Source organism: Episyrphus balteatus, chromosome 1, assembly GCF_945859705.1.
Source record: "Episyrphus balteatus chromosome 1, idEpiBalt1.1, whole genome shotgun sequence".
NCBI classification, from domain to species: Eukaryota; Metazoa; Arthropoda; class Insecta; order Diptera; family Syrphidae; genus Episyrphus; species Episyrphus balteatus.
The window spans coordinates 171,393,128-171,418,498 of NC_079134.1; positions in this window are offsets into that span (position 1 = coordinate 171,393,128).

Here is a 25,371-nt window from a genome sequence, read left to right on the forward strand (position 1 = left end):
TTTGAACTCGATCAAATTTCATTAAAAAAAGCAAAAAAACATTTATTTTTATCATTGAATAATTACAAATAGAAGTGACACCGCAGATTACTCATGCGACCACAACGTACCGGAAGATAGATGAACTACATGTTTGCGCCTCAACTATCATGTATTTTCGAGTTGAGTTTTAACTAATAATTTTTTTTAAACCTTCATAAAAAAATTAATAATTATTATTATACATTTCAAAGAGCTTATATTGATATAAGTTTTCATATATTGAAAAGTCATATTAGTCTAGAGAACAAGGACGACGCCTTTTACTCCTACTGGCCTAGGTTCGAATACCGGTAAAAATTGAAATTGGTTTTTTTTTTGTGGAGATTTTTTTTGACAAATTTAATTAATTACACCGGCACAAAAAAAAAAAAGGAGGGTGATGGGGCCAAACGGACTTCAAATTCGGATTCAGCGTGCCCAAAAACATATAGAAAGATAGGTCTGGTTTCTGGTTCATGACACTTTTTTTTTTTGTGTGCCGGTGTTATTATTCTAGTAATGTAAAAAAAAAAAAAAAAACAATCTCAATATCCCGTCAGATTCGAACCTAGGCAGGTAAACTTACCAGACATTCACCTTATCCTCTCCACTTTTTGAAATAGGTAAACTTTTATTTATACAGGGTGTCCCAAAAGTAATGGATCAAACGAAATATGCAGATAGGCCAACTTTAGGGCTCTCAGAATTTGGTAACTTGTTCATCCCAAATACTTACGGTTTTCAATTTAATGCAGTTTTTGTGAATTATCGAAAAATCTCGACTTTGCAACAGTATTTTGCTTCCTCCGGTCATAATTGATTTTTGTTTTTTACAATTCTTTCACTAAAACTTTGCCTAATAATAAGAAATAATTATTTAATCAAAATATTTTTTATTTCATACGCCATTTTGCTGCAAATTATGTAACAGTTCCATGTTTTATAAAAACTCAATTTCTTACTTTTATTTGAGAGGAACATCCCGAAAAAAAATTGTATGGTGTGATACAGGTTTATTATTTTAAAAACTTGCCGTGTTATTGCACTTTTCAAAAATGTATAAAAATTTCCAAAGTTCAAATTAGAACGAAAGATATTACAATTTTAATGCAAAAAAACAAGGGTTTTCAGAGCAAAATAACAAACAAAAATCGAGGCTTTTATTCAAAAAGAAATAAACAAACAACAGTCGAGGAAATGTGTTTATTTTTCTTTGTTATTTTTCTCTGAAAAGGCCTGTTTTGTTGCATTAAAATTGTAATATCTTTTGTTCTAACTTCAAGTTTGGAAACTCTTATACATTTTTGAAAAGTGCAATAACACGGCAAGTTTTTAAAATAATTAACCTGTGTCACACCATACAAATTTTTTGCAGTGTGTTGCTCTGAAAAAAATTGAGTAATTGAGTTTTTATAAAACATGGAACTGTTAATTAATTTGCAGCAAAATGGCGTATGAAATAAAAAATATTTTGATTAAATAATTATTTATTCTTATTAGCCAATGTTTTAGTGAAAGAATTGTAAAAAACAAAAATCAATTATGACCGGAGGAAGCAAAATACTGTTGCAAAGTCGAGATTTTTCGATAATTCACAAAAACTGCATTAAATTGAAAACCGTAAGGATTTGGGATGAACAAGTTACTAAATTCTGAGAGCCCTAAAGTTGGCCTATCAGCATATTTCGTTTGATCCATTACTTTTGGGACACCCTGTATGTATAAGCGGTTTAGGATTTGATTTTGGGTTGCTGGATTTGCTTTTAGATTTTTGGATTTGCTTTTGGATTGTTGGATTTGCTTTTTTAATTCAACGCACGATACTAGCGCCGACAATTTTACAGCGGAAGTTTCCCTGGCTGTCCACTTCTATTTGTAATTATTCAATGTTTTTATGTTCTCAGGCTATGGAATCAATTTGTTTGACAACCTATAAAAAATAACACCATGTGAAAGCTTATTATTTCACCTTTCATATGACGTATCAATTTCAAAGATGCCTACAAGAGAAGTTAGAATTTTTTAAAGTCAACCATGTCGAATTTCCACACTGAGATTACGGTACTTCCTACACTGGTGGCTGTTGGGCAACAGATCTCCACTGGTGTTTTTAGGTTTTTCGAAAGTTTCTTGATCTAACATTGTGTAGCTTGTAGCTAGTCTATCGTTATGTGTGATATACCAAATGAAAGGTAATTGTATCAGGATGCTCATTAAAGTTTAATAAAATTTCTATCTGCTCTTTGTCAAAAGTTATAACCTGTTGAATTCTAAAATTTTATTTTACCGTTATCTCAAAATTGTGTTAACGAAAATGATTGAAACGATTCGCACACATATAGTCGTAGTCATGGTCTATCATTACTCTATACTTTATTCCTGTATCTATTAAAGAAAAACAGATAAAAATAAAAAACAATGAAAATCGGTAAAAAAACGGTAAAAAAACGTGTTATTTAAAAACTTGTTCCTTCCTTTATTCTATAAAAACGTACTAAACGTATTTATTTTATTTTCCCTCATCTTTTACCTGGCATCTTTAGAATTGTCAAAAAAAAAATCCTTTACCCAAAATCATCATTTTGTCATAGCCCCAACACGTGTACAACATTCAAACAAAACGTTATAGCTTAGTTTAAAAATTTTTTTGGAATTTTTTCTTAAATGCAGTTATTCTTAAATTAGTCTCGTCTATTTATAGCAAAAAACTCATTTCTCTACAACTTTGCGTTTAGATTTTAGCCCAAATGCAAAGCTAAAGTGGAAAGAGCACATCAAAAAGAAAAGAGAAGAACTAAACTTGAAATATAGAAAAATGTACTGGTTACTTGGTAACAACTCTGATTTATCAACCCAAAACAAAATAATGCTGTATAATCAAGTACTAAAGCCTGTTTGGACCTATGGTATCCAATTATGGGGCTGTACAAAGAAAACAAATACCGAAATCATCCAAAAATTCCAAAACAAAGTCCTTCGTGGAATAGTTAATGCACCTTGGTACATAAGAAATAGCGATCTACATCGTGACTTACAAATAGAAACGGTTACAGAAGTTGTTAAAAAATACGCTGTATCCCATAATCAGAGACTGCAATGTCATACCAATTCTGAAATGGTGTCCGTCTTGAATACTAGAAACCATGTTCGGAGATTAAGAAGAACCAAGCCTCATGAGCTTATGGTCTAAAAAAACATGGGAAAGTATTAAAAGTTTAAACTTCCCCCAAAGTAATTTTACAAAGTTAAGAAAGAAAAATCTGATGTCGATCTCTCAAGATTGGTCCTGATAAAGAGGTGGTTTTAGTGGTTAAGAGTCCCACACTACTTGGTGTCGAATACTGCCAAGTGTCTTTTGAAGATTTCCTCCCGTCAAAAAAAAAAAAATTTCTCTACAACTTTGCGTTTAGATTTTAGCCCAAATTTCATCTTTCCGTTTTACCCCTGTTTACCCTATTAAATGACGGAATTTTTTAAAATCCTTCATTTGGATTAAGTTTTAAGTTATTATCTTTCAAATAAGCTATAGAAGATTTTTGTATCTCTAATAGTTTATTTTTTTAATTTTGAATTGAATTTTTTTGCCGCACTACGAAAGTGCGAGAGTGTAACGTTAGAAAATGGTGTCACTTTTTTGTGGTGGCTGCCATGGTTCATCGATTTATAAGACGTTATCACGTCAAAAAGGTTGATTGGTAGGAGGTAAAGAAGAAGAATAAAGAAGCTAACACTGAGGGAAAAAATAAATTGAAGTTTAAACGTCGTTGTTTCAAAGATGAACTACTTTGATTTATGTGACTTTAAGATACGAAACAATCAAAAATTAACCTTTTTTCCACGTTGACTTTAAAATTTTCATCTTCAACGCAAAATCATTCCGAAAAATAGTTAAATCAATGTGGTTTTCATTGATTTTACGTTGTTTTATGGTGGCTTTTCCCTCAGTAAATGCGCTATGGGTCAACAATTAATCCGCAAACGCAAAATAAGAGTGGTATGCCACGCATCTAGTTTTCTCTCGAGACTCGAGTTATAAGAAATCCCTAGAAACGCTAAAGGTTTGGAGCTCGAAATTACGCTGATAATCCTGAGCACAGCTAATATATCAACATTACAAGAGAATGTAAACGTAAGTACAACAGGCCAAACGTCTCTAGTTGGTTAACTGCAAAACCGAAGTACAGCCAACCAACTAGAAAGATGGCCTATTTTTAATGAGAAGCAAGCAGAGAAAAAACATCTTTTTATGAATAAAAAGGCCAAGAATAAATTTTAAACCAAGATCAAATCAGCCATCATCTTGGCGAAGAAAATCACCACTTTAAGGTACCTAAATGTATCAAAAAAATAAAAACTGGCGCCCAATGTGAGGTTTTTTTTTATATCAATATCAATCCTTTTTGAAAAGTGATTATCCTGATTCTTATTTGCTAGATAGCATTTTTTACTTGCTCTATAGGGCAAGTATTGGTTTCGTGTCGAAAAAAAAAATTGAGGTTTTAATCAAAACCAACATTACGATGATGGAGAATTCCGAAAAGTGGGTCCCGCAATTCCGTCTGTGCGTCTGTGCGGTTGTGCGTCCATCTGTAGACATTTCCACAGCCTAAACGGGTGGATGGATTTTCTTCAAATTTGGTACAGATGATTTTTATGGAATTCTGAAAGTTGGTTTTTTTTTGTTTTTTTATATCTCGTTTAGAACGTATACCCCCAATACAAAAAAATACGATATTACGAATTTCTCGAAAACGGCTCTAACGATTTTGATTAAACTTTGTATACGTAATATTTAAAGCAGTGGCAATAAAACTGCATTTTTATTTTTTCTCAAAAAAGTCAAATAACAAAAAAAAAATTTTTTTTTTTCATTTAACAGAATTTTGCCCTAAATGTCGGCTCTTCCCCAATATCAATTTTTTTTTAAATTTAGATCCAGCTTTTAAAATTTACAAGTAGACTAACATAAAAGTGCTTTGAGCTGCAAGAGCAAGTACGTGCGACCCCAGTCGTGCATTTTATTTAATAAAGCTGATTGTATTTTTTAAGTCCAACAGTACTAGTTCAGTCTTTGCGCAGCGGAATTTAAATTTGATTTATGTGCAGTTCTTAATGCTTTTCCATTTCCAATCAAATAACTATAATTCACAAATTAGGTTTACAATATTCTTACTTAAGTGCAAAGTTTCTATTACTTAACTGTCGACCAGCGTGAATTGACTTCTCCAGAACTTTTGTTTAATAAATTTTCCGAATATAAGCTTTCAATTTGATTGGTAAGATATTCGTAATTTTTCAACCCAAAACTTTAAACGGTGAATTGTTAACTTACTTAAGCCCAAGAAAAGTTAACTGGCGCCCAATGTTAGCTATTTCTTATTTTCTGGTTTATGTTATTTTTCTTTTAATATCGATTCTGAAACTAAAAGCAAACTCAACTATCTAAAGTATTTATCTACTTCATTTTGGACAAAAAAGTGGAAAGGTGTCCAACGTGAGACATATTGCGAGAAGGTGTTTTATTTTGTGAAGGATCGGCTTTATTCTATTAGTCTATTTAATAGACCGTAGCTCCAGAGCAAAACTAGAACAAATTCGTTCAAGAGTTTTTATTGCTGATTTTGATGCCTTGGTATAAAAGAATACTTCAGCCAAAAGTGCTACTAAATCCATTGGTGCATTTCTAAAAAAACGGCAACACTGGTCGGTTCTCAGTTTTTTTTTTTGATTTAACTCGAAAACCAAGCCTAACTTTGAAATGGTTCAAAGACACTTTTCATAGCAAATTAAATTTTCTGTCATGTTAAGATGATTAAAAAATTTTAAAAATTATTTTTCACCTGAAATTTGTACTAATGAAATAAAGTAGAGGTAAAATCCTTTGATAATATGCAATTTTTTTTTCAAAATTAGCACTTTTTCCAAATTTTTGACTTTTTTAGTTAAAAGCAAGTTTTTAAAACTCGATAAAATCGTATAAATTGGTAACTTTTATACTTTTAAAGTAAACATACTAAGAGGGATTGATTTAATATAAACTAAATATGACAAACAAACAAATTTATTTGCATCCTTATGGGCTTGTGTGCAATTTTGTGTATGTGCATTTTTATAAATACAGATCGAATGGATCAACGGAGAGCCATTAACTTTGGTATATTGCATAGAAGAACATTTAATACCAACTCTTTTACTGTTTTCAATGGCCTGAAAAACAATTCTTGTTAAATCAGCGACCAACGAAAAGTTTTTCTTGAAAAACGAAAAAAATATTCAAATGAGTTTCAAACAAAATAGGCCAGGCAAATTAGTAAATCAAATTGCATTTTTCGCGGGACAAATTTTTTTCATGGAACGTGTTTGGTTGTATGTCCTTATCGTAAAAGTGAATTTTTTTGGGATGGTAGAACATCGGGAACAGCCACCATCTTGGAAAAGAGGTCGGTGCCGTTTTTATTTCATAGCTAAATTTTTACTCATTTAAACCAAAAATGTCCAAGGACAGACTTATTCACAATGAAATTATCTAAAAAATTATATGCAAATGAATTCCGTGAGTTAGTTAAATTCAATTTTATAGTCAGTCAAAGTCCGGGTTCTTCTCGCAAGGTTAGGACAGTATGACATTTTTTGAAGTTATACTTCTTATGGGTCGGTGGGTATGAAAATTTGTTTTTTGACAAGAATGTCAAAGGGATTATGACGTGATCGCCACCTCCGAGACAATTGGGCAGCAGGGCTGAGTTAGTAGTACTTCAGTATTAAAAAATGCAGAACGCCGCAGTACGGTAATAAAAATCACACAACAAGTGGCAAGTTGCATGTGGCATGTGGCAAGTACCATGTGGCATAAATCATGGTGCAATTGCATGTGGCAAGTAGCACGAGGCATGTGGCATTCAGTTTGTGTTAAGTTGCGTGGGGCAAGTTGCATGTGACAAGTTGCATGTGGCAAGTTGCATGTGGCAAGTTGCATGTGGCAAGTTGCATGTGGCAAGTTGCATGTGGCAAGTTGCATGTGGCAAGTTGCGTGTGGTAAGTTGCATGTGGCATGTTTCATATGGCAAGTTGCAAAAATAAAAGGAAAAAAAAACAACATAGACTTAAACTAAACTTGTATTGATATAAAGACCATCAATCGTAGATAAAATTAAATTTTTTTTTCTCAAAAATTTAGCCCCGGAAATTGGTATGAAGATTCTTAATATCCAATTATAAAGATTTTTTCATGCATAACTCCGTGGAAATAAGTTAAAAGAGCTTATGTCGACATAAATGAAAATCGATTTTATTTGTTTAACATGTTCACCTTTTGTTCAGCTTTGTTTTATTCTGGGTCTCATTTCTCTAAGCAAAATATAGACCGTTTAATTAAAAAAAAATCAGCTTAAGTCGTGACATAAGCTTTTATGACAATTTGAATTCAAATATATTCATCGCTTAGGTCAACATAAGCTGTATTAAACTTGTGGTCGAGTGAACCATTTTTGTTCTTATGTCGACTTAAGCCATTTTAAAAAAATGCATTTTGAACCAAACCCAATTTTGCAAAACAGCATAAGTAACATAAGCTGTTTTGTTCCTTGAAATGTCTGCAAAATTGTATACCTACTTAAGTCAAAGTAGGATACTTTTTTAAATGTAACTGTCCTCCCGAACGTTTTCAAGAGAAAATATACATATGAAAATTAAGGGTATAACAAGCCTGTATCCTGAAAAAAATTTGTCAGTCTAGCTGCAACAGTTTAAAAGTTGCAACAAAAAAAGTAAAAAAAATCTAGTCCACAAATTTTATTTTCTAATACTAAAATATGATAAAAATTGACTTAAGCTCTTTTAACTTATTGACACAGAACTATTCAAGAACTATTTAGAGAACTATTCAGAGAAGTCAGATTGTCTTGGGTTAAGGCATAAACAAAAAATACCAAGACTGGAAAATTTCGTACGTCTTTCCCCCCGAAACCCTTTTGTGAACAGTGCTGTCTGTGAATATATGTGAAAGCCACCACGTTGGTAAATGACGTTAACACGCACACATTTATAGATTCACGACATTCACCACACCACGCAGCTTGTAGGCAAACGTCAGTTGACCGCCGAGTTTCCAGTCTTGGTATTTTTTGTTTATGGGTTAAGGTACGGAGATAGCATTAAAAAATTTCCTAAGAATACCATAAGCTGAGATTGTTAAAAAAATACGCTGTTTGATTATTTTAATAATATAATATAAAGCAAAAATAATAAAAATATCAAATGAAATTCATTTAGGTCCATTTTCTTCACTCGGAGTTGAACATAACTTGAGAATTTTTAATATAAAAATTCTCAAGTTTTGTTCAACTCCGAGTGAAGAAAATGGACCTTAATATACTGAGTGAGAAGTATAACTTCAGTCGCGTGTACATGTGTACACACACTCTTTTTTCAAATATCTGAAGAACTTTTGATTTGTTTGGGATTTTCTTCAAGAATTGTTTTTCAGGCCATTGAAAACAGTAAAAGAGTTGGTATTAAATGTTCTTCTATGCAATATACCAAAGCTAATGGCTCTCCGACGCGTCGATCCATTCGATATTTTTTTTTAGTAGAAGCTTGATGTAAAAATGGAAAATTGCGAAGCGGAGGACCTTCCCATTAATATTAAGAGCTGATATTTGGTGTGTATTTTCTAGATGTGCCCAGCAATTTTTCGCAGTACCAAATCAAAAAAAAAGAATTTTGATTTTTTTTTTGACCCACCCTAATGTACATATTATGTACATATATGTATATAAAAATATTCTTAAATTTTTCAAAAAAAAAAAAAAAATTCGAATCTCATTTTTAACAACTTTGCCTCTAGTACCAATATCGCAAGTAAAAAGTATAGGTACACTAAACATACACTTATTCGTCTTTAAATAATAATACGCAGAAACCAAACCCCAACCTCTTCTGGTAAATTTTATTACCAAGAGAGTAAATTTCTAGAATTTTCCTTTTTTTTTTTATTTAGCGTCATTTTCAATTTAACTAATCAAAAGGGCTTACTGTCTTCCAATGAAAAAATATAAATCTAAAAATATCAAAAAAAAAAAAAAAATTAAATGAAAACCCATAAAGAATATCGCGTCACTTCTTATGAATTCAATTTGCCAAAACACAAATGCAATTTAAATTTCATTTGAAAATTGAAATTAATTACATTTCTGATTTCCTAACAAAACCGTCATAATACCTGACAAGTCATTCCATAAAATGAAGAATAAATAAAAATTCCGCCAAGCTACTTTCGAACGTAAAAGTTAAAAAAAATATCACGTCTCGTTGTTATTTTCCCAAGAGAAAATGAAAATCGAAAATAAAAACAATTTGAACAACAAATCACAATTAATTGACATCCAGATAAAGTGAGCAAATTAATTAGGTTTTTTCTATAACATCGCATAGCCGAAAAACTCTACCAAGAAGAAGGAGCACAACACAATAAGAAAAAAAAGTCTAAGATTACCGTTCCCTATTTTTTTTTTTTTTTTTTCATTTTGTTCTTTGTTTGTGTTCCTAAATGGGACATTCTTTTAAGGATCCTTCTTAAAATGAGGTGGCGAGTGGGTTGGAATTGGAATTTTACCCTCTCTCAAAGTCTCGATTTGGCATTTCAGTCCTCTCCAAAAGGTGATCTCAGTAATCACCATAAAATAAATATCTCCAACCGTATTTAGCTGTGGTAATCGTAGGGACTGTGTCGTCCTTCATGCAATTAATTCTAGCCTCGGATTTCAATTTTGGCGGATTTCCAAAGATTTGCCATTTCACTTGACTGCTTTCCACGTATAGCTTCGTCTTCGTCTTAGTTTTCTAAAGGACCAAGATTACGAATTACGAGATGACGGCGAAGGAACCGACCGACAACGACGTCAGAATCCTATTTTGAAATTTTGATTTCAATTTTAATTAAATCTCACAATATTGTTTTGGTTTTTAATCTTTTTTTTTTTTTCTTTTTTTTTTTTTTTGTGTTCGTTTACCCGAAAGGTAAAAACGATAACAAGTCGTCAGAGGCTGTGTGACGGTGAGAGAGATAGGAAAGTAGGTTGAGGAAAAGATTTTAAGACTTATCGTCGAGAACAAAAGGAATTTCCATAAAATCTAAAGGAGAGAATGGATCCTATGGGTTTTGTTATTGTTGTTGTTGTTGTTGGTCGTCGTTTTACCTTTGGTCGGCCAGGATATGAATGCCAATTCAATTATCGACACAGAACAATGGCATCACACAAAAGGGGGATTGGCAAGCTTTCTTATGGAAAAAAAATAAACATCACAGAGAGATGAGGTAGAGCTGAAAGTATCTTCCCCATGAAATGGAAACGCAATCTCGGATTTAGGGAACCATGAAGTTGGAAATAGCAATTAAAGTGGAAAAGAATGGCTTTCATCGTATGGATGGTTGGCTTTTCTAGGGGGTATCTATAGAGTAGGTACTTGACTATAATACACCGTCAAAACCTGGAGAGAAGATATCGGAAGTTGAGGCTTTGACAGTTTATCTTTTAATGGCTATAATGGAAGTATTTCTTTTTTTTTTTTTTAATTTGGCACTTGAAAAGGAATGAGAGAGAGAGAGAATAAAGGACGATAAGTACTGAACAAATAAGAAAAATACGATAAGGCTAGAAAATTGAAATGATGTTTTGGAATTATTTAAGAAGATTGATATGCTAAGTACACAATTTAATAAACTTCACAGATTGTTGTTTAATTTTTGAAGACTGTGAACAGGCAGATTAGACTTTAAAATCAATTCATTTAAGAAGTTTTAATTAATGTGTCAGTGTTTTTGAAATTGAAAAGGCAAAAAATATAGGTAACTGGTCTTAGTGTTAAGGATTTTAGTATCCTTCAATAGACTATATTGAATTTTGATTCCATCTTGGTAATTGCTCTTTTTGACATTTAAATGATCTATCTGGGCTCTAGGGCAAATGAATTATTAAATTTTTCAAAGAAGTACAAAAATAGAAAGACATGGAATATTTCATAGTTTTGTTTGATTCTCAAATAATTTACATCCACTTTTTTTTTTTAATTCACATAAATTAATTATTCTGAGAAATTTGGGTGGAAAACTTCAGATTTGTATTCAGCATCACAAAATACACATAGCACAACAAAAAATGTATTTATAAATAATTTATTTGCAAATGGCAATGAATATATATTTAAGCTTATAATATACAAAATATACATTTTATAATAATTATGTGTTAAAAACTGTCCAATTTCATTAAATAATTTTTCATGAGAATTTTCTTTGCAATTTATTTCATTTTTATAGTGAAACATTAAATATCTTCTCAGTTCGATAAATTGAAAATATAAATGATACATCACCTGGCTTTAAGTGATGACAACAAAAAAAAAAGAAAAAAAAAACAATTCTTTAATTACTTTTTAATTGAGCAATTGACTTATCACCGTGAATAATTTCATATTATGACAGAATATTAAAAAGCTTATTAATTGTGATATTACAATGAGAAGACTAATTAATTAATTATTCTGTTTTTTATTATATTGATTTCTTTAATCCTTAATCAATAAATTTGTGTGCACTTCTTAATAACTTGTGATGAAAATAATGAAATAATAATATTTAAATATTAAAAATGTATGAATTAAGATGAATAACCTTGCAAGAAACAATTTATAAAATACCAGGAATTTTAATTTGTTAAAAGCTGACTTGCATTTTTTAACTTTTAAATATCTTGGGCAGTAAAAAGAGATATCGGAAAGATTTAAACATTTTTTGGAAGAATAAAACCAGACACCGTTACAAATTTATTCATAATGAATTATTACGAATTAGGGCACTAGAAAAATATTTTTAAATTTCGTTTTTTTTAAACAGTGTATTGAAATGTAAAAATCTGTACCTAATTTTTCTAAAAAACAAAGAAGCTAAAAAAAATTTACTTAAATCAAAAATTTGGCAGATACGTGTCCAGTTATTTTGTTTTTGCTCTCTAATAACATTAACATTATTTCAAATACCTTTCGTGCTGATTTTTGGTGAATTTTATTTCAACAAAACATCAAATTTCAAAGTTTTTAACTTTTAAACGTTCATATCTCGAGTTGCAGATTTTTCACATTTTTGTTTGTATATGTGAATTTTATATATTAACAATATCTATCGATTCCAGTATCACTTTTTGTTTAGGAAACAGCTGTTTTGACCTTTTTTTAAATTCACCTCATAGGCTATTGATTATGTCTATCAGAAAGGAAGTAAGACGTTCACCGGTTTTTATTGCAGGAATCGTTCAATGGGTTATAAAAGAAGATAAAACCGTGGAGTGCTATTAAATTAGAGGGTGAAAACTGAAGATAGGGGTACAAAAGCCCCCTTTTTGTTTTTTTCAATATATCTCGTAAACAAAGCAAAATTTTGAGATATTGCACTTAACAGATTTTGTAGAGAATTAAATTTCCTATAACAATAATGTTTTTTTTTTAAATTGATAAAAAAAATGTCATTACCAAAACAGTCGATACAAACATAAAAAAAAAATCAAAAAAATTTGATTTTTTTTTACTATTTTGGTTGTGTCTCTTATTTGGGCTGAGATAGGCATTAACATTGCTCTAATAAAAGTTAGAATATTAAATTTTCTTTAAAACTCTGGTCTTGTTAAATTTTTTCATTGAAAATTAACCGAAGTATGGCCATTTGAACCTATCTTTTTTTCGCAGATTCAGTTTTTCTCAAGTAAAAAAGAAACATTTGAGGGGAAAGTACGATAACTTAGCAACCAAGAATTGATAGCGTTTTTTTGTAGAAAGGTTAAATACAATCATTTTTTTTTACATTGGAGGGGGTGTCTATCTTCCCCCGTTAAGGCGGCAGGGGTAGTTTTCTAAAAAAAGACTTAAAATCAAAAAAATTTATTAAAAAACAAGGGCAACACTTACAGTTATGAACAATACTTTTTTCTAAAGCTAAAATTAGCAAGTAGATAGCCCAGAGTCAGCGTAGAATCGGAGTCATATTCTTCATTGGTGTTAATCAAGTCCTCATCGAGTAGATCTTTAGCTAATATGTAGCATCGAAATGCCTCGGGCATGCTGATAATTCTTCCTGGGAATGGAAATTTAGTCCTGCCGAACCACCATTTGCGTCTCAAAGGACCATTTGCGTCTCAAAAATGGTTTTTATGAAATTTTAATTTTTGGTAATTTCTTTACGGAAATGAATCAAGGGAAAGTCAATCTTTATGTTTTCATTGAAATTTGATTTTTAAAATGAGTTTCTCTATTACAAAATTGTATCTGCAGTCTCCACTTGAAAATACTTGGTTTGAGTAACAAAATAAAGCAAATCTTCACGATACGTTTTTAAAACTATATTTGAATAAATTATATAAGTGTTGTATGTCGTTGGAAAGCTTATTTTAACTGCTATTTATATTGCTGAAAATAAAATTTTTTAAAAATATATTTTTAATTAATATTATTTTTTTCACACAATAAGCTTTTATATGCAGTTTTTTAATTCCGAATTGATTTTTAAATGCTTCCGCTGTCTTCCGCTGTCTACTTTTTTGCACAATTTTGTATGTACTGCTTTTATCTGCTTTTCTTCGATAGAGAACGATATATAACGATAATGTTAGAATTTAATATTGTAATTGTTAAAAAAATTTCATCTATGGAAAAAGTTACATAGAGATTTAATTTACTGATTTTAATTTTACTCGAAGATTTTCAAAAGAGCCGTTTAAAGTATTTAATTAAGAAGAATTTTCGTGAAAATTGACAACATGTTTTTTTTTTTGTGATTTCTTTTTTTTTTTGTTCTTTTCTCAAAAGCTATTTCACTTTGCTTTACAAACGACTTTATTTAAAATGAGTATAATCAATATTTTTCTTATAATTTTTCAATATAATAGCTTTAATTTCAAATAACGTAACACAAACAAACTACATTGAAATTTATTTTTTCTTTATTTTATACTCATAAAAATAATTAAGTAATTTTAAGACACGAAAGGAAGGTCTTTATGAAATTAAGAAACCAGTTTTATCTTATTTTGCAAAATTTGAGAAAATAATCTTTTAAGGTACAAAAGTTACAGATTTTTGAGACGTTCTAGCCTAGTCAAAATCGTATTTTTTTAGCTTTGAATAAACGTTTAATACTTAAATAAAAATATTAGTTAAAAAAACAGTGTGTCAAATAATTTATTAAATATTTCAGGTAATATGTTCCTAATTTGAGTTAATTATTTTCAGACTCTAAGGAATGACAGATTTTTGGAACGCCATAATCGAGCCAAAATTGTACTTTTTGAACTTTGCCTAACTTTTCAAAGCTCAAAAATAATTTGCATTTAAAAAAAACTACGATCAATGATTTCTGATATATTAAAGATTATATGTTCCAAATTTGGTTTAATTATTTCAGGAGACAAAAAGTTACAGATATTTTTAAATACCCAAATAAAGTGAAAATCGTACTTTTTGAACTTTGACTAATTTTTTAAAGCTTAAAATCAATTTTAATTTCAAAAACAAGTAAGTTAAATGATTCGTTATATCTTTGCTGCCAGGTACAAAGGGGTTAAGTCAAAAAAATCGATTTTCGGATTTTGATTGGACTTCAGTCAGTTTTTTTTCTCCCTTTCGTTTGGTCCTATCGCCATAGCTCTAGCGTATCTCCTTCCGTTAGAAATGATTCGGTAAAAAGAGTTTAAGTCAAAATTTTTTAAAATTGTGTGGTAATAAGGGCGTAAGTTGAATTAATTCCTTTGTTTTTGCATTCATTTTTAATTATAAATAAAAAAAAATATCCTAAGGCGTTAAGTCAAGAGGAAGACAGAAAACGAAAAACCATTTTCTTATAGTATTATATTATTTCAAAAAGAATTCTCACATTTTCGTAATTAATCACATTCAGGGGCGTACACTCCCTTGGGGCAAGCAGGGCGACGCCCCGGGGCCCCCGACTGAGGTCGGCCCCCACTGAAGACAATGCAGAGAAGGAAACTGTTAGCATAAATTGAGTTACGAAATAAATTAAAATGAGTTTGAATCACTTCGGATACAAGGGAGACAAATTATGTCATTCAGTGTAATGTATAATGTAGCCACATAATATATATTGATTTGATAAAAAGGCGCTCCAAAAGGAAATAAACTGCTTTTTTAAAAGAAAAATTATAATTTTATCTTAGGGCCCCAAAAAATATTACTTGAAAAATCTTTGCAACCACAAATAATACATTAGGGGCCCCAAAAAAGCAAAAAACAACTTCAAGCCAGGGCCCTGCAAGGACCCCAAATGCCTTTACTTCAGTACTTAAAAAAAAAATTAAGTTAAAAAAAATTGTTTTTTTTGCCCCAACATAAATACATCAGGGCACAAAACTAAATGCACAAACGGAATGCCACCGAATATTACATCAGATTAGAGGCTTCAATACCTATTAATTCTTGGCTCCAAAAAAATTATATTATATTTTAGGGGCCTCTAAGCACTTAATTTTGATAATTTTGAGGCCCCAAAAAGTATTTTTCAGGGGCCCCAAAAGAAATAAACTATGTTTGATGATGGAAAATCAAATGTGTACACATTACTTTAGAACAGAGACCCCAAGAACTATCAATTCTAAGCTAAAAAAATTTTATTTTAGGGGTCTCTTAATATTTAATTTTAGTTTTTCAGGGGCCCCAAAATAAAAAAAAATATGTCGGATGATGGAAACTCAAATATGTATTTATTACTTCAGAACAGAGACCCCAAGAACTATCAATTCTAAGCTAAAAAAATTTTATTTTACGAGTCTCTTAATATTTAATTTTAGTTTTTCAGATGCCCCAAAATAAAAAAAAAATATGTCTGATGATGGAAACTCAAATATGTTTTTATTACTTCAGAACAGAGGCCTCAAGAAATATCGATTCTAAGCTTCAAAAATTTTTATTTTAGGGGCCGCTAAATATTTAATTTTGAGGGCCCCAAAATGAATTTTTCAGGGGCCCAACAATAAAAAAAAATTATGTTTGATGATGGAAAATCAAATATGTACATGTACATGTACATATTACTTCAGAACAGAGGCCCCAAGAACTATCAATTCTAAGCTAAAAAAAAATTATTATAGGGGTCTCTAAATATATCATTTTAGGCAAAGTGCATTACGAACATATTAAAACATTAAAATAAACCTAAAAATGTATAAGCCATACAAAAAAAATGTATGGCGTATACGTACTTTTTTTGTATCAAACGGACCCCCAAATATGAAAGGGGCCCCAAAATTTAGTCTTGCCCCGGGGCCCCGACGACTCAACGTACGCCACTGATCACATTGATATTTCCGACTTTCTTTTATAAATTAAACTTTGTTATCAATGTAAACAAAGATTTTTCTTGACTTAACACCTTTGTACCAAGTTTATTTTTGAAGGCTAAATGGCTCTAAAGTGTTAAGTCAACACACATTTTTTTTAATAACGGTCATTTTCTGGTCAACAGCATATGGATATTAAAAAAGATCTTATAGATGATGTTTCTGCATCATTACTTTTTCAAAATAATATTATTCAGATTTACAAACAAAAATTGAAACTTCAATTTCATTTTCCTCCAAATTAACTTTTCGGACTTAACACCTTTGTACCTGGCGCCAAAGATATATCAAAGGCATTATATTCCAAATTTGAAGCAATTATCACAAAAGACAACAAAGTAACAGATTTTTGAGACGCCTAAGTCCATATGGGCCCACTGTGCACCGCACGGCTTATTAAGAAGCTGTTGAAAATCTTGGGAAAAAATCAAACAATGAAGCAGATTTTGTTCACGTTGACATGGAGTCAGCATTGTAACGTGGATTTTCACCAACTTATGTAGCTTCAAACCGAATGCATCCCTCAAGTCTACAACTAGGATGGAAAAACTCGGGGACAAAAAAGTGAACAGACTCAGTAAAAATACCTTAGACATCAATCACAATCGAATAACAAAATCATTTAGAAAAAAAAACAAATGTCTTTAATTTTTTTTAATCTTAAAATCATCCAAAGATGTTTCTGGTAGCTACTTATTTGAAGAACTAATTCTCACATAATGATAATTTATGGTTGTCATAGACAACACTCTCATTTTTACTAATCCTCTTTTATTAAAAGACTTCTAATAAATTAACGACACTTCCCATCTGCCAAAAATATGTCCCTGAAACTGATAGCCTCAACCTCTTGGAATTCTTAATTAGAATTTATTACCAAGTATCAGTGTCATTCTCCGAAAAAAGAAGACACAAAAAAAAAAAAAAACAAGATAAGGTAAACTAAGCCACTACAGAATCTCATCTAAGAGTATCATGAGTTGACTTTGAAAAGTAGATATAATTTCGTATTAATGCTGAACAGAGAAACTCTGCCCTTGGCATCATTCAGGGCATAAGTTGTTGATCGAATTGGCTGGATTACCAACACTCAAAAGCAGCATAGTCCACTGCTGTTGCTGTAGCTGAACACATAACTCACCGTAATTTTGTCGCTCTAGAAAGTCAAACATGTTAGAGAGAAGATATCTTTCATTTATGAAAACATACACGTGAAAACATGGACATCGAAATATCTACCAACGTACCTTTTATACCAACAATTACTAAACACTAACAGGAAGTCAGAGAGAGAGATACGTTATGTCGCCGACAATCCATTTATCGTCCTTAGTTCAATAAAAATAAAGTTTTACCCTGGCAAAAGTTGCGGTTTGATGATGATATAGCCACAAGGATAATGATTTTGTAAGCAGACTCTCTTCCACATGTTATGTCCAACATACATAAATAGCTGCTGACTGCTCTGAGGCTGATGCTCGCTCTCATGTTCAAGTAGTTTGTTCGTTGTTAAGGTGCATTGTGGTGGAAAATACAACTTGCAGTTTGTGCTGCAAGGAAACATGACAGAGATGACTTGACTATTATATGTACGAGGACTAAAAGGATGTATAGAGAATCGATTGAATCTGAATTGGATGCACTCAGTAAAATTAGAAAAGTTTTCATTTTCCTTCTAATACGGTTGGAAAGTTGGGGACTAGAAATGACGACAATCTTGACGACTAACGAAAATACTATACTCAGGATCTTGTCTTATTTTATTATCGATTTCACTTATGGTTTACCAGAGGATATATTATAAAAGGAAACTTTTGCTGCGTGTTTTCGGTTTGACTTTTGATATTTAATGTGATTTGCGGTTTGTATATTTCTGAATAGGGATTTCTTATACCATTTTTGGCATCAAAAGTTTATACGTTAAATTAATAAGACATCTATTTAAATGATATTAAAATGTTTATGGTATTTTGAATAGAATTTTTTAATGTAATTAAAAAGTCTTAAGGATTACTTTTTTCGCCTGGATAAGTTCACAAGTGGATTAAAAAATAAAATCAATACAATAGTCAATTTCACGAAAATACTATAAAACTACTCTTTTAAGTTGGGTCACTGAGGCGTATGTGTAACTTTTTTTATGTTGAAGATTTTTATAATTACATAATGGCTTTCTTCGAATGTTGTGCTGATTAGGAATTTGAACTCAAGAATAAGATTGATAACAGGACCAATGATCAAAGTCTAAAGGCAATAAAAAGATATTACCTTAAATGCCAGAGGAAAGAAACTAATAGAACTATGTGATATGTACATTTGAACTCCGAATGCAATATGGAACCAGGTTAAGTGACTTTTCGAGAAATTATACATTATTTATGAAATCTAAATTGAAGATTGGGAGCCAGATTTTGAGAACAAAGAATTCCCGTACTCAGAGCATTTTTCCAGTGGTTTTTACTTTTGAACGGCTTGTGCAATCAATACTCAAATGGTATTTTTCGAGTTTGATTCAAAAATTTAACCACACCACAAACGGTGCAGTGAAAAAAGAAGAAAATTTGTTTTGATGAAGAGTTTACAAGAAGCTCGTAAGATACCCTTTCTATGGTTTAGAAGTTTTTGTAATTCTAGCCAAGGATTATTTCGAAGAAACTACGTTGCGGTCAATACGTACTGTTTATTCAAAAGCATTTTATTTTTTATGCCTTTGCTTATTTATTACAATTAAAAAAAATTTATTGCAACTTAAAAATATTTGTATTGAAAAAAAAAAATATTTATTGCAATTAAAAACTATTTTGCATTGATTTTTTTTTCAGTTTTTTTTCTATATACATACCAACCATTTTTTTTAAATTCAAATGCATTATTTTAATTAATTTATTTATTTTAATTTAACTACCTCTGGTTTGTTCATACGATGAGAATCAACAAGAACAAAAAAAATCGGGATCGGGTCAAAATTCTGGCTTCAAAATTCTGCTTTTCAAAATTCTGCCTTTTTAGCGAAAATTCTGTTTTTAAAATTCTGCTTTTTTCTACTCTGTTTTTCAAAATTCTGCTTTTTAAAATTCTGCTTTTCAAAATTCTGCCAGCATTATATTTGAACAAAAAAATTCTGCCAATTCTGATTTTTTTTTATAGCATATGCACTGGCTAAAGAAAAATACACCTCATTAATGTTAATGTTAATGTAATTGGTACTTTCCTAATTTTTTTTATTTAAGTGTCGCAAATATTTTTTGAATTCTGACTTTCTTTCAAATAAAATATGTAAACTAATTGGAACCGATGTTGTTTGATACAAAATATTCCTTTTATTAATCAAATTTTTGAACATTCATCTTTATTTGATAAATTAATAAATTTTTAATTATTTTCGGAAATGTTTTATATTAAACATTTTCTTAAAATTTTCAAATTTATTCATTCATAAAACAAAAATTACCTAATACGCATTTAAAAAATGACAAATTTTCAAAAAGATGATTTTACAGAATTCTGCAATAAATTAAAAAAGGGTTTGGAAAATGTTAAAAAGCGCGCGCTTTTTAACATTATATTTTTTTTTTCAAAATATTTTTTCAAAATATTTTTTTATTAAAATTCACAGTCTGGACAAAAATTGTATAAAATGAGTTTAAAAAAATTTGTTCGCCTATTTTTAACTTTGAAATCGATTATTTCAAAAACAATTGGTTATAATATATTGATTTAAAAATTAGAATTAAATTTTCAATTTTGCCTCTGGGAAATGGTTTCATTTATTACTGTAAGTGTTGCCGTTGTTTTTTAATATTTTTTTTTTATTTTCATATTTTTTGTTTAGAAAACTGCCCCTCCCACCTAAACGGGGGGAGATAGACCTCCCTCCCAAAGAAAAAAATGTTTGTATTGAGCTCCTCTACAAAAACCCGTTATACAAATCCTGGCGCCCAAGTTATCCTACTACGTGCCGAAATAACATTTTCGTTCTATACCTAAAAGTTTGAATTTCTGTATCTGGGTTGAAATCGAAAATTTTTTTTTTCTAATCCAATTTTAAACTGATTTTCATAAAAAATACCTCGTTTGATTTGGAAATAAATATTATTTTAGAACATATTTTTAAAAAATATATACTTTAATTTGATGTCGAAGTTGGATAAATGACGAAAAAAATGGAATTTTTGAACTTTGTCAGCTTATAAATTCTAGGTGGTTTAACCGAGTTACATGTTTTATGCATTGCTAAAAAGGTATATTTATCGAAATGGATACAAATTTGATGAAGCTAGATTTTTTTCAATGGGTGAAGGTCAAAAAAACCGTTTTTTGCCCCTAACTCCAGATTTTGGGGGTGTTAGGGACTTTTTATATACAGTTTCGTAATCAGTGCGACTAGCTCTACAAAACGTGATAGGTCTAGGCCCGCGTATATTTTAAAACCTCAGTTTTGTAGCACCTTGTTATTTTTAAAAAGCTGGGATCGAATCACGGCGTATGGAAGCTATATGTCCCTATCTTTTTCTACTGTTTAAATAGAGACAGCAATAGTCAAAACGTTAACGTATGATGGTAATCGTTTGCCGTAATTCTACCCCTGAATTTATTATTTTTCACAAACACGTAAAATTTATGATTTTTGAGAAAACTCGGGATGAAAAAGATAATATGGTTAGAAAAGTTATGGGAGTTCAATTTTTAAACCAGACCTCATCTAAAATGAAGACAAAAATGTGTCCTCAATATCAAGTTGAAGCTTACATCTATATCCGTATATCACTTATTTGTTATCATTAACCTCATTCTCTTCCATTTATTTGTGTAAAACAAACATTTCATAATCACTATAATTTCTACGACCCAGACTCTTTTATGAAAGGATTAAATCCTTAAACGATAATGACAACCACATTATCATTAAACTTTAGAAAACTCATGTTAAATAAAAAAAAATATATATATATAAAATATTATATCCTTGCCATGTTATCGGAAAGGCATAGTTTCTACCACACAAACACACTACACAAACACATGGAAAAAAGCTGGCATAGAGGAAAAAGTTTTCCCATAAATCTTTCATAAAGATAATAAGCAAACTAATGAGGCTTACAATTATAGATAGGGTAAAAGCGGGTGAGATGGCATACCTTTTTTGTTTTTGTCATATTTTTCAAAGTAAACCTCATTTCATATTTCTAACAATGCAAAAATGTTCTATATTCAATATCCAACGTATTGTTTGTTTTAAAGAATTTTATATTTTAAATTTATATTTTTAAATTAATATAGAAAAAAAGTTAAAAAAAAACCATCTCCCCCTATAGGGTGGGTGAGATGGCGCATGAGTTTGTTTTAGGTTTCTATTGCCAAATTCATTGCACAAATGGTTGAACGATGTGAAGGAATCAAGCACCAATGCATGCTGTATAATAGATTGCAACTAGTCGTCTTTTTTATAAAATTTGAACTTGGCTGAATTACTTAAAAAAAATATGTTGAGGGTGATATGGCACATACTAAAACTATACTCAATTAAAAAATTCTAGTAGGGAATGCGCCATTTCACCCGCAAAAAACTGCGCCATCTCACCTTTTTGGGCATAACTCATATTCGTAAGCACCTATAAAAAGCAGATAGAACTAGTAGTCCAGTAATTTTAGGTTTTATCTGCGGAAAAATTCCTACTGGGCTGAATTTTGGTATACAGCTTAATGACGGCTTTGTTATGAAGATGTGAAAAATCGACATTGATATCGTGTCCGCGTTAAGAGTTATAGGGGTCAAAAGGTCACAAAAACTGGTTTTTCACGATTTTCAGCAAAACGGTAAGTCTTATCAAAAAATTTTCAATGCAAGAATTGTAGACCAGATTATTATATATAAAAAGTGTCATGATACTTTTTTTCCTAAGACCCACCGTTTCTTAGGTATAACGATTCAAAAAGTTGAAGTTTAGTTGTAATCGTCATAATCCTATTCCTGAAAAAAAAACTCCTAACTGAAAAGTTCCTGAAATTTCATTATTTTTTTAGCTTGAATTTCGTTCCTCAACTGTTAAGAATATGGGGAAACCAAAAAAAAATGGAAATTTTCGCCATTTTTCCGATTGAGGCCCTTCTCCCGAAACCATTTCCCTGGGAATTTTTGATTAGAATATGTCTGAAAATATACAGGGTGTGCAATAGAGAATGGACAACCCTAAAACGGCTTATAGCTACACTTATGATTGTTCTAAAAACAGATAGAAAAAAGTTCTATCGCAACCAGTTCATAAAATATGGACTTTTTTTCGTTCAGTGTATTTTAAATTTTATCATCTTATGTTTTCGTTCACTACAACCACGAATTAATGAATTTTATTTATTTCTTTTTTTTATAATTTTCTACAATAATTGGATGAGTACATAAAAGCTTTAAAAATTTCATAGCTATTGCACATTTTCGTAAAAAAAATTTTGAAATCTGTTTTTTGATGCAAAATGTAAAAAAAGTATTTTATGAAAAATTTTAAACACCTGTGGTATAAAATAAATCTATAGAAACCTAGGTGGCCATCTTTCTTAAAAATATTCTCCTTATACCAGAATATTTTTAAGAAAGTTGGCCACCTAGGTTTCTATAGATTTATTTTATACCACAGGTGTTTAAAATTTTTCATAAAATACTTTTTTTACATTTTGCATCAAAAAACAGATTTCAAAATTTTTTTTACGAAAATGTGCAATAGCTATGAAATTTTTAAAGCTTTTATGTACTCATCCAATTATTGTAGAAAATTATAAAAAAAAGAAATAAATAAAATTCATTAATTCGTGGTTGTAGTGAACGAAAACATAAGATGATAAAATTTAAAATACACTGAACGAAAAAAAGTCCATATTTTATGAACTGGTTGCGATAGAACTTTTTTCTATCTGTTTTTAGAACAATCATAAGTGTAGCTATAAGCCGTTTTAGGGTTGTCCATTCTCTATTGCACACCCTGTATATTTTCAGACATATTCTAATCAAAAATTCCCAGGGAAATGGTTTCGGGAGAAGGGCCTCAATCGGAAAAATGGCGAAAATTTCCATTTTTTTTTGGTTTCCCCATATTCTTAACAGTTGAGGAACGAAATTCAAGCTAAAAAAATAATGAAATTTCAGGAACTTTTCAGTTAGGAGTTTTTTTTTCAGGAATAGGATTATGACGATTACAACTAAACTTCAACTTTTTGAATCGTTATACCTAAGAAACGGTGGGTCTTAGGAAAAAAAGTATCATGACACTTTTTATATATAATAATCTGGTCTACAATTCTTGCATTGAAAATTTTTTGATAAGACTTACCGTTTTGCTGAAAGTCGTGAAAAAATAGTTTTTGTGACCTTTTGACCCCTATAACTCTTAACGCGGACACGATATCAATGTCGATTTTTCACATCTTCATAACAAAGCCGTCATTAAGCTGTATACCAAAATGCAGCCCAGTAGGAATTTTTCCGCAGATTGGGCTTAAAAATGACTAAAATGACTGGGCTATAGAGCTCAGATTTCACACACAATGCATAACTTATACTCTCTTTTATGTATTGGTGTATCAAGGGCATCTAAGATCCCAACGACTCACAAAATATCGGAACAAAAAAAAAGGGCGAAAAAAAAATTCGAAAAAAATCATCACATGATTTGCTTTGAAATTTTTTTTATTTTTTGTATCACAGATAAAGAAACGATTACTGGCTACTTCGATTTAAAATATTTAAAGAAAGCTAAAAATATTTTTCGTACATTTTTAGAGCAATAAATGTAAAAGATATTTAAAGTGCGCCATCTCACCCGCCGCGCCATATCACCCGCTTTTACCCTATAAATTATGAATATGATGTGTATAAACCATCTTCCCTTTTTTTCTACCCATAATTTATACTTAAATGCTTGGATTATAACATGATTGTGTTTGTATTTGTTTACATATAGTTTTCTGGGTTAAATTTGTGTTTGTGTGTGTGTAGTATTTTTCCATTATTTTATTAAGTTATTCAAGTATAAGCTTTAATTAATTGAAAAATCTTAATTAATATTGATAGTAGAGCCTCTCTGGAGATTAAAAACTGGAGGTCACCTGTGAATTTATTTTTATAGTCAGAATAGGGATATTATATAGAGGTAAAAAAATGCTAACCAATTAAGCCTCCAAGAACAATTAGCAAAAATTGTTACGATACAATTAAGGAATGTTTTTATTTCGGACAATTAAACAGGTCAACAACATTTGGCCAATATTCTTTCGAGGAAACAACAGATTGGTATATTCACAGAAGACTGTTTTGTGGAAAAAATAAGACCAAATAAAGTGTAATTGACTTGCTTCTTTGAATTGGATAATAAGGATATTATTGAACAAAATTTTTCATACCTGTCATGATTTTGATTTTTTACCATTTCCAGTTCGAAAAATTCGTCCTTCGTTCCTTCAGAAGGATATTTTATAAATATTCCATTTTTATAGAAAAAAAAACATTTGTTAAAGAAAACCCTTCTAGGAATTAATGAAAAAAGGTAAAAAAGTATCCACATGACCGCAAAGGACCTGCTCGTGTCGGTGGATTCACTTACTTTTAGCAAGAAAAAAAATATATATTAAACCGTATAACCACGAGTATACTTTGAAAAATTTAGCATTTTGCACCCACAAAACACTCTTCACTTCTCCATCAAAAGCAGTAGGTACCAGTATTCTTTTCAAGCAACAGAAAAGTGTACCGGCATCATCATCTAACCCACAACCATTTTATAAAATCAACATAATGCAGCATAATGTGTGCCAGCACTTAGGACACAAAAAAGGATACAAACAAAAAAAAGAAACCGCATATTCATCATTTTTGCCGCTTGCACTGATGGACTTAGCCACCACAACCCGCATACTTACTCTGGCAACGACATCAAGCGATTTAAAAAAAATGAAAAAAAAAAAT